At 40.5% G+C, this 10,751-nt stretch overlaps 1 long non-coding RNA gene across 1 annotated transcript; it reads right to left on the bottom strand.

Moving 5' to 3' along the window:
- Positions 1-605: 605 nt before the first annotated feature.
- On the bottom strand, positions 606-4,411 carry LOC141940130 (uncharacterized). The gene is made up of 3 exons (XR_012627889.1): positions 4,307-4,411; positions 1,302-1,385; positions 606-723 (listed from the first exon to the last, which is right to left on the bottom strand). It is a non-coding gene; the product is annotated as an uncharacterized LOC141940130 (long non-coding RNA).
- Positions 4,412-10,751: the final 6,340 nt, after the last annotated feature.

The raw sequence follows: 10,751 nt of genomic DNA, 5'->3' as shown, positions 1-10,751 counted from the left end.
TTTAAAGTGTGATAACAGTCATGCTGACGTGTTGCACAAGGTCTGATTGAAAGCTTATTAAATTATTGTAAAGGGATTCCCACTGCATTCAGTCAGACTGGAGGAAGCCTTTTAAATTCACTGAAGTAAATTTTCTATCCATGAAATGGAGATGCTAGCAGTCATAAGACAAAGTTACCTCTGAGTTGGCGTTGTCAGAACAAATTAGTTACTGTTTATGAAATCTGTGGAGATTCTTAGCTAAAAGGTGTGATAATCACACTAAAAATAATTTTTGTTAGTTATTTAAAAGCAGTCTACCCCAATCTTACAGTAGTTTTACCTTTTCAACAGGCTTACATATATCAGGATTCCTGAGAAGTGTGTAATTTATTAGTCCTTTTCTTTAAAAGAAGACAGCTGAGTGGCAGACTGCTCTTCATTGGACAACATGCTTTCTGTCCTTCAGTCAAGACAGTTCCTGTGCTTCCTATACTGTTTTATCAAGAAAGGATTATCTTTTTCTTCTGTCACAACCTTGATTTAACAATGAATCTAGGGGACTGATGTTGCTAATTGCAAAACTTTTCTTAGTTCATTCATGATGACAAAGAAGATTGCAGGAACTTACTTCTGTTCTTATACTTTCAGACATTGATTTGTAGCCTTCGCTATCAGAGTTATAAAGTGTATGATTAAATGTCTGGCTTTTTAACAAAACACGGCAGGCAAATGCTTGGTAATCTGGAAAAAAAAAAAAAAAGTGAAACAATTAGATGAATCCCAGGATGTCACTCCACAATTGCTTTTTGGACTTTATTATCTCATGTATTTATAATACTAATTGATAAAAACAGAAATTAATCAAATAATAAGAAAGTGTATCATGTGTGTCTAATGCACTGGCTTCTGAATCTTCAAAGTTGAATGTCTTCCTCTTGAAATTTGTCAGCCATCACAATCCTCACAACTTGTTACTCATTCCTATATTATTCAGGGTTCATCCTACTCTCCCATTGATTTCAGCACAAGCAAGATCAGTCTATTAGATTTTGCAAGGCACTGAGTCTTCCTGAGTAGGTGGATGAGCTCTAAGCCAAAAGAAGTATGCTTTACATAGAAAAGTCTAGACTAAAAATAGAGCTGGAAGCTGACACTGAAGTTTGATGAAAACAGCTTCCTTACCAAGGAAGTGTGAACTTCAGATGCTATGTGGATTGACATAATAAAGCAGATTGCAAAATACTCATGGAAGATACTATATTGTGAAATAATACCCCATAGTTATGAATAAACAAATTTTAAAATTCTATAAAACTTACGTGAGCATACAATATACTTTAAGTCAGGACAGCCAGTATTTTGTGATAAGCAAAACTCATTTCTGCTGAAACAGGAAACAGGATCTGTAAAATAAATTTTTTAAAAAAATTAAGACAATTGCCTCTGTGCGTGCGTGATTGTTGCTAGTAAGAAAATGATTAAATAATAAGTGAAAGCATTGAATCATGACCAAGGAATCACCTGAGCAGCAGTTTCTTTTGCCCAGTGAGAACTTAGAACTGCAGATTATAAAAATGGAGCATATCAAGAGAGGCAGGTGGTGGGTGGGTAGGTGGTATTTGAGAACTTTACTGAAATAATGTTGAGAACTCTTATTTCCTGTCAAAGTTGTACTGTTATGTGCCTGTACAACTCAGGTAAACTAGATAGAGTTTTCAGAAGTAAAAGTCACCTGCAATTTCCTTGGAAAAAAAAATGCATCGTGGAGTCTCAGAACCTCTGTATGCTTGTCTGTACTGGCTAATCTGAATTCTTTATAATGGGTCAAAACAGTAGTAAAGGGTGGTACTGCAGTTTTTATACAGTTAGTTCATTGCATACAGCTCTAGTTTTTCCTCACAGAATAGAACATAATCTTTAACTCCACATAAAATCCAGATGCCTTGGTCTTTATTGCTCTTTTTAATTAGCTCACAAACAGTTTTCTGGTAGGGGAGATGGCTTCATATTACAAAAGGAGACAAAATTTCTTTTTTAATTTGAAAATAGGGAAACTAATAAATGAAAGCCAGTGGACTGAAGTATTGAAAGATTTGAATGGAAATTAGGATAAGAATTCCTTGGCTCTGTGATCCTAAAGCCTAAGACAGAGGGTAAATCCATAAGAAGGAACTCCACATTTAACTGCTAGAATAACTGCCCTAGAAGGGTTTTGAGAATAATCAGACAATCCACTAGAGAACTGAAAAAAGGGTTGCAGCAGAGACAGTTATATTTCAGAGCTCAAGAAATGCTGGAAGAAAGTAACAATTGCCAAAAGTCAAGTTAGATCTTTCAAAGGATATTAAAAGAAATAATGAAAATTTTCTCAGCCACTGATATGATAAAGTGCAATACAGTTTTATCAAAAGTGGATCATGCCAAAATAACCTATCATCTTCCTTTGACAAGTTGACTTTCAGATCTCTTCCAATAATAGAAAAGCAATATTATACAGTGCCAAGTGGTAAATTTTTAGTGGAAAAAGATTTGTCTAAAGTAATTAATGGGGAGATGGCAAAGGGTAGCTTTAAAAGAAGAAACCTTGCTTTAGAGGGATATTACATGTGGTGTTCCTTGAGAATCAGTCTGGGTGTAGAACTTGTTCAACATTTCCATTATAGATCTTGCCAGAAAATGCAGGAGTTTTCTCATAAAACTTGTTGATGGCACAAAGTTAGTAGGTGTCATTAACACAGGGGAGAATTGAGATATCTTCCAGAAAGAATTGGATGAAGCTAATGCTGGAGCAGCAGCACTGGGATGACATTCCCTGAAAGTTGTGCATTTGGGGATTAATAATAAAAATATCTTCTCTAACATGGCAGCACAAGCATCGAAAAGGACTTCAGTGTCTCAGCTGATCGTAGCTGTGATGCAGCTATGAAAAAAAACATGTGTTGTCCTATGACACATCATTCAATACATTTCCAGTAGAGATGGGAGTATTGATGATATGGTAAGCGCACTGGTACAACCTTGACTGGATGGCTGTGTGTAATCCCAGTTACCCGCATTCAAGAAGGGTGACTTCTATTTCAAAGAAACAAACAGCGGTGGGGGCCTCCAAGGCAGAGAAGAATTCTTCTTAGGAAAAGAAACTAGGAAATAATGTCTTGTCTAGTCTAGCAAACGAAGGATAAGTTTATCATTATATCAGGGAGGGAGAGAACAATATGAGAAAAGGAAGAAAGGGGAGTTTTCAAGCTAGAGGGCAACGTTAGCACAAAAGCAAACGAATATGGATTTGCCATGGATACCTTTAGGCTGGCAATTTGATAAATGTTTTCAGAACATTAGAGCATTGCAATTCTGGAACTCCTTTTCATATGGAATAGTGAAGGAAAAATGCTAAGGCCTCTCAATATGGCTTATGAGTTGATGAGAACCCTCTATAGTTTTTACTTTATAACTACATAGCTATACTTAACAGACCACTTGTAAACCTTGTTAAGAGGCAGGTGTGAATCTCAGTCTCAGCACTTCTCTAAGGGCACTAGACAGCTTTTGTGTGGTCAGAGATGGGCAGAGGAAGATTTTTCAAGAAAAGCAAGTTCCTGTCTGCCTGCAACATTTTTTGCAGAGGTACCCAGGACATGACAGTCAGTGCACGGACATTTCAACTGAATAGGTCCTGTTGAGTGCCCTGGATGCTAAAATGTTGGGTCTAGGTTATAAGTACACCCCCTAACAGGCTTGTAAGGAAGACAATGTCACTTGGGAGGCCTTGTACATAACATGAAAAGTTTAGTCAAAAACATTTGGCTGAGGGAAAGGATGTAAGTATTCAGGATTATAGGCTTCCCAAAAGACACTTACCAAGTGTATCTGATGTTTTGAGAAAAAATATAGCATATGTTCTACTTTTTATGATTTAGTGCAGTGATACAATTAAACAGTCTGTCTTAATGTCTATAACCTAAGATGAAATCAAAAATATAACAATGACATTTAAGGACTGCCTGCATTCACAAAAGCATGTACAACCTAAACTTCACATTACCAGAATATGTCCTGTTAGATTTACAACCAAAATATCCTGACTTTTGCACAGAATTATCTGGTTCAACAATACAGAATGGTCAGAAATTTTACAGAATAAGCACTTATTCTTGCAAACTCCTGTTTAATCCAAGTAGTCCTATCCAAGTAAGGGGATGAGTTAGATAAATAAAGTTGACTTACAGGAATAATAGTCTGTGAAATCCAATTAAAATCGTGTTGTAAAAAGATATTCTGAGAGTATATTCATTAAAAAAAAATGACAGGATGATTGAAGAAATACCTGTTCGGACAGTAACTGAAGCCCAGCTATTCTTAGCACAAGATAATACTGCCACAGATATTGTGTATACATGACCAGGAAGTAAATGTTTAAACACAGTTTTTGTCTCTTTTGTAGTCGTTTTATTTATCTCCTGGTTTCCATCCATGAGGGAGACTGTGTAGAGGCTGCCTCTCCTGCCACCGGTCCAGCTGATTTCTATTGCTTCCCCAGTCACACTCTGAACTTTAATGTATATTGGCACTGCAAAGTGAAAAAGTTTCATACAGCTGAGGGCAGTTCATTTCACTTCTCCAATTCTACACATTTAATATTGTAGCAAAAAAATAAAAATTAAAGAATATAAATTTTTATTAGTTTTCTTAGGGCTGATTCAGCCTTTCACCTCATTCTCCCACAAGAGCATAAATAAACTGTTTACTCTATAGATGTAAATCATACATTAATGTACTTTATTTGATGGCTCCAAATGGGTGACATTCAACTTGCTTCTAGTCTTTCTCACCACAGGCAAGGCAGTTGCTCTGATGAGTGTTCTGAGGCGGACTGCTATTTAACTCATATTGGACTCATATCAGGAGGATGGATTACTAAAATGCCACCAGGAAACCCTAGGTTCAGAGCAGTAGATAGGCATGTAATAAATGTGCTTCAAAATAACATTAAGAAAAATCACCTATCACAGTGGTTTATCACTGGAGGTCGGCACCCAGTGGAACCTTACTGGGTCCAGGAGGACTTTACTGAGGGGTAGAAACTACCTTGATTGATATTTGTATAATTATGTATTTTCAGTGGTTCTCTCAGGCTTCCCTTTCTGAAATTATATCCAGAGATTTTACTTCATGGCTGATATGACTGATGAACAAGAATATTGTATCTGATTTTAATAACTCATCTTAGATAATTTTTATTCTAGTATTCAGTATCAAATATTTACTTACTGCAAGGTGCTGATGCAAATGTGGTAGTGAAAATGGAATTAGCTGTTGATCCTGTAAATGTAGGTGTAGCACTTTTTGGAGGGACTGTAGTCATTTGTTCTATAAAATAACAATTTGGTGTCAGTGAGTAGAATGTCTTTTAAAGTTTCACCAAGTTTATGCTATTTATTTTCATAAACAACTTTCAGAAAACAAGCCCAGAAAATATGCTTCCATTGTTCACCTAAATAGTTAACTATGGTACCCATTCTCATATAAAATTCAATCCATCAAAGTCCAGTGTAACTAATCATAATGAGCCATTACCTGAGAGAAGGTCAGGGATGGGAAAAGACCTTATATGCAAATTTTTAAAGGTGTTTTTAAAAAAAAAAAAAAAGAAATTATATAAAGCAGTTACGTGAAGGTAGGTTCTGTTTTTGCTGACAAACTCTCCCTGGAACTTGGGGACTGTTATCTGTGAATCCTTTGTTGCATTGACAGGAATAAGTGGCTCCTTCAACAGTGCAGGTAGCATGTTGGGAACAGTCATTTAATCCTGGCTGACAACTATTCCTTGCTACAGTGGAGTTAAACAAAACAAAAAGAACAAGGTTTTAAGTCAGCATTGGAAAAAGAGATAAACAGAATACTACTTGCAATTGCCTTCCCCCATCTAAATCCCATTTCACTGGATGTTACCATCAGTGAAACAGACACTACTGCTTGAATTCACAGTGATGAACGAATTCATACCTTCTATAACAGTCTTCTTAAGATCAGCTTTCAATACTGTACTCATGTTAAGGGCCTCTATAAAAGCATCTGAAATCTCATGTTTTGTTATATTTTCTCCTATATCCAAAACAATGTCGAAGAGCACAATCACACTGCCATTCTTGATGCTATTAATTACAATACGCAATTTTTTTTGCTTTATTAATTCAAGGATCTTCTGTGGCAGATGTTTTTCTATCTGCAAGGTAAAAGGTTTAAGTTATTATCTATTTTTCTCCTTTAACATAAAGAGTTGTTCTAGCAATTTGCTGGCCATAATTCATTTAGAAGCATCTCTTATAGTAGAAGAATATGTATAACTCCCAGACAGAATTTAATTTAAACCAGGGCCTCAGAGGACTACAATATAAATGAGAAGTAAGGCCTTAATAAGTACTGCTTTGTTTCTAACCATCACACAGTCTTTCCTAACTGCATTTAAGATTATTCATACCCAGATCCTCATGATTATTTACATTAGGAAGAGCTCATCAGAAAATAAATTTTAGTTTAGAATTCCTAAGCAAAATACCTCCTTAATGAAATTAGTTTCAAAGTTCTTAAATGCTGGACTTGATTTGTTCTGGTATTCAGGTATGAAAACTTCATTGGTAATCCTAGTCGTTCCATTGAAGACTTCAGCAGCTGTGGGGATATTAAAGACAGAATAACCAGCCAAAGTATAGGTATTGTTTAAAAATGGTTCCTCAGCTAAGTACATCTAAGGATAAGAGCTGTCCTGAGGTGAATGCACACAGGTTACCTCCCTGCACCACAGCTGGCCACAATATATCTCATAAATAGGCTGTACCATGCACTGACCACTGTATTCCTCACCTTTTACTTGATGTGTCTCTGAAGGAAGAGGACAAACTGTTATATGATGACAAGGGGAAGGACCACCATACCTTGGGTTATGTGCCTTACAGCAAGGCAGCTTTGAACACCAGTCCCTGCAAGAAGCCTGCCCTTGAGCTGCAGTGCATTGACTCTGCTTCTTCCAACATGTTGTTTCATGTACTCTGCACAGTTGCTCCCAGTATCACAGATGCTATTCCATGGGAGGACAGTGCAAGACTCCAGGTAATAGATAATACAATAGGTATTTCACTTGTGAACTTAACTACACTGGTATATCCTACTGTAAGCATTTGCCATACTGCAGCAGCTTCCTCTACTGAAGAAGAAGCTGGGATTTGCGAAGCAAACAAGCAGTAGGACATGCAGGACTCTGGGCTTTCCTAGACTAAATGGCTACAGGAGAACTGTGGCTTTAAACCTGCTGGCTGCTATGTAACTGGGAACCCAAAAGTGGGCACAACTTGCATGTGAAGATGCAGAAGTAGGACAAGCTTGGGAAGTAAAGAGTATGGAGCTGGGAGAGACTGGCATGTTGAACCACTGTGGTTGTAGTTCAGTAAAGTTTTGCATTTGGCAGGAGGACAAGGGAGACTTTGAATCTTAACCCATGAAAAATTTGCAGGCTGGCTTTAAGTGTCTGAAAGTTTGGCCTCCCTTTGCCTATTCATTTTAGTATATAGCTTTTTCATGTCCAGGTAGGTGCTCAATGAAAAAGAGCTTCATCTTTAGGCCATGTATGTGTGTTAGTCTGGTAATAGAAAAAATAAAAGATTCCTGAGGAAATACCTGTCCGAACTGTCAAGGAGGTACTGACATTCTTAGAGCAAGTTGAAACATCCACGGATATTTGGTATTCATGATCAGAAAGTAGATTTTCAAATGCAGTACTTGTTTCATTTAGGCTTCTCTTCAACTCTCTAGAGCCTCCCCACAGGTGCACTCTGTAAGGACTGTCTCTTGTGCCACCTTGAGGTTTCCAGCTGAACTGTATCCTTGTACTGGTCACATCCTCCAGCTGTATGGAGAAAGTGATCGGAACTAAAAAGCAAAAACGAAATTCCTGTGAGACATGTAGTTACAGTCTGTGTGTCTTCAAGGAATAAATTATTAATGCAAAACTGATTGCCTAAGGAAAAATTGAAATCTCTGACTGTTTTTATAAAGGTGTGAATCATAGAATCACATCAGAGAATCAAAGAATCGTTTGGATTGGAAGGGACCTTAAAGACCATCTAATTCCAACCCCCCTGCCATGGACAGGGACACCTTCCACTAGACCAGGTTGCTCAAAGCCCCGTCCAACCTGGCCTTGAACACTGCCAGGGAGGGGGCAGCCACAGTTTCTCTGGGCAATCTGTTCCCGTGTCTCACCACTCTCACAGTAAAGAATTTCTTCCCTATATCTAATCTAAGTCTACTTTCTTTCAGTTGAAAGCCATTACCACTCATCCTATCACTACACTGCCTGATAACGAGTCCCTCCCCATCTTTCCTGTTAGCCCCCTTTAAGTGCTGGAAGGCCGCTATAAAGTTTTCCCAGAGCCTTCTCTTCTCCAGACTGAACAACCCCAACTCTCTCAGCCTGTCCTCACAGGGGAGGTGCTCGAGCTCCCTGATCATCTTCGTGGCCTCCTCTGGACCCGCTTGAGCGGGTCCATGTCCTTCTTAAACTGGCAGCCTCAGAGCTCGACACAGCACTGCAGGTGGGTCTCACGAGAGCAGAGCAGAGGTGGAGAATCACATCCCTCAACCTGCTGGTCACATTTCTCTTCATGCAGCCCAGGATATAGTCGGCTTTTTGGTCTGCAAACGCACATTGCCAGGTTATGTTGAGCTTCTTGTCAACCAACACTCCCAAGTCCTTCTCTGCAGGGCTGCTCTCAATCCTTTCTCCACCCATCCTGTATTTGTGTTTCAGATTGTCCCGACCCATATGCAGGACCTTGCCCTTGGCCTTGTTGGTTGCAATGAAAAAAAAATTCATGAAATTCGCACGGGCCCACCTCTCAAGCCTGTCAAGGTCTCTCTGGATAGCACATCCCTTCCCTCCAGCGTGTCAACCACACCACACAGCTTGGTGTCATTGGCAAACTTGCTGAAATTGCACTCAGTCCCACTGTCCATGTTGCCAACAAAAGTGTTAAACAGCACTGGTCACACTACTGACACCTGAGGAACGCCTCTTGTCACTGCACTCTACTTGGAATGTAGCCATTGTGGAAGACAAATTTATACCTTATGCAAGTGAATATCTCCTATTAAATTCCATGAGAGCACTGTGAATCCAAATAAGGGTAGGATTAACACCTTAGATTTGTATTCAAACAAGAAGAATACTATTACGCTCTAAAAATGGAAATCATACCCCAAATTTGGAATTTTTTTTTGTTGTTGCAGAATAGAATTCTCCTCCTTTCCATCTTTGCTTTATATTTTTATACATTAAAAAAAGAAGAAAGATTGACTAATGCATATCCTTGAAGTTGGCAGATAGCCACATAGAAAAATTAGAAGAGAATTACTATTGAAACAAACAAGGACCAACATAATACAAATAAATTTGATTGAATACTCCGAAGGAAGGAAATCCCTCTATATCGTAAAAAGGAATTTCAAAACCAAATACATAACAACAACAATTAAAGATCCCACTAATATAACAGACCTATGCAAAATACCTATACAGCATATTACTCCTGTGGCACACAACACTGCCTAAATAAAAGGTGCCATTTCAAAATAAAACCGCAAACTCGATATGCAGTTCTGAGGAATGCATGTATATGCAATTATTCAAATTCCAGGAAAAACTTCCCCCCCCCCCCCAAAAAAAAGTAAAAACCTAAAATTCAAACAGCATAGAGCAAGATTGAAAGTAAATGCTAACACATTCAGCCAAAAATAGTGAAAAATAATATGGTACCAAATTAAAAATACTTACGACAAGTAACGGTAAAAGAAGGATTAATAGATGTTGAATTCCTGAAATTCACGATGGATTCGGTTGCCAGCGATGAGGCAGGGAGGGAAAGGGATGTGTTGGCGTTGGGCTCGGGCGTCGTGCTGCTCCCCTGGTTTGTGGTGGCACTTTCTCCTTTGCCGGGAGGAGTGGTGTCACGGCTAGCCGCAGAGGCCGTGGCAGGCAAGGGGCTCCCCGTGGAAGGTGAAGTGGCGCCCGTCTCCGCCGTGGCCTGCTCCTGCGTGAGGGTTCCAGAAGTGAGCCGCACTGCCTGCGTCTCCGCACTGCCGGCCAGCGTGGACGAAAGGCTGGCCTCGGTTGTATCCGAGAGGGCGGAAGACGATGGCTTGGGGCTGGGCACGCTGGGAACTGGACCGTGCGTCGCGGGCTCTGCCGTCACAGGGCCCGACGCCACGCTGGTCAAGCCAGGAGCGGAGGAAGGAGCAGAGGAGGCGAGTGCCGTGGAGGGCTGGGAGGTGGCGGTCAAGCCCACCTCAGCGGTGCCGTTGCTGGTGCTTGCCTGCGGGCTGGGGGTGGCTGGCGAGGATCCCGCAGGAGAGTTGGAGGAGGAGAGGGTCGTCGTTGCCGAGCGTGGGTTCTGAGACACGGAGGCAGCACTGCCACTCGCTGTGCCCACGCCGGTGGCAGTGGCATGGGGCCTCGTTGATGGGAAGGCGGGGCTCGTGCTCTCGCTCGCAGCAGACACCCCGAGTGAGCTCCCTTCCCGAGTGTGCGTGGCGGGTGAACTCTCGGTCGTCCTCCCTTCTCCGCCCAGCATCCTGGTGGTGGAGGGGGTGGCCAGCGATGAGGCAGGGAGGGAAAGGGATGTGTTGGCGTTGGGCTCGGGCGTCGTGCTGCTCCCCTGGTTTGTGGTGGCACTTTCTCCTTTGCCGGGAGGAGTGGTGTCACGGCTAGCCGCAGAGGC

This window comes from Strix uralensis, chromosome 2, assembly GCF_047716275.1.
Source record: "Strix uralensis isolate ZFMK-TIS-50842 chromosome 2, bStrUra1, whole genome shotgun sequence".
Lineage (NCBI taxonomy): Eukaryota > Metazoa > Chordata > Aves > Strigiformes > Strigidae > Strix > Strix uralensis.
This window is presented reverse-complemented; position numbering and strand designations above follow the sequence as displayed.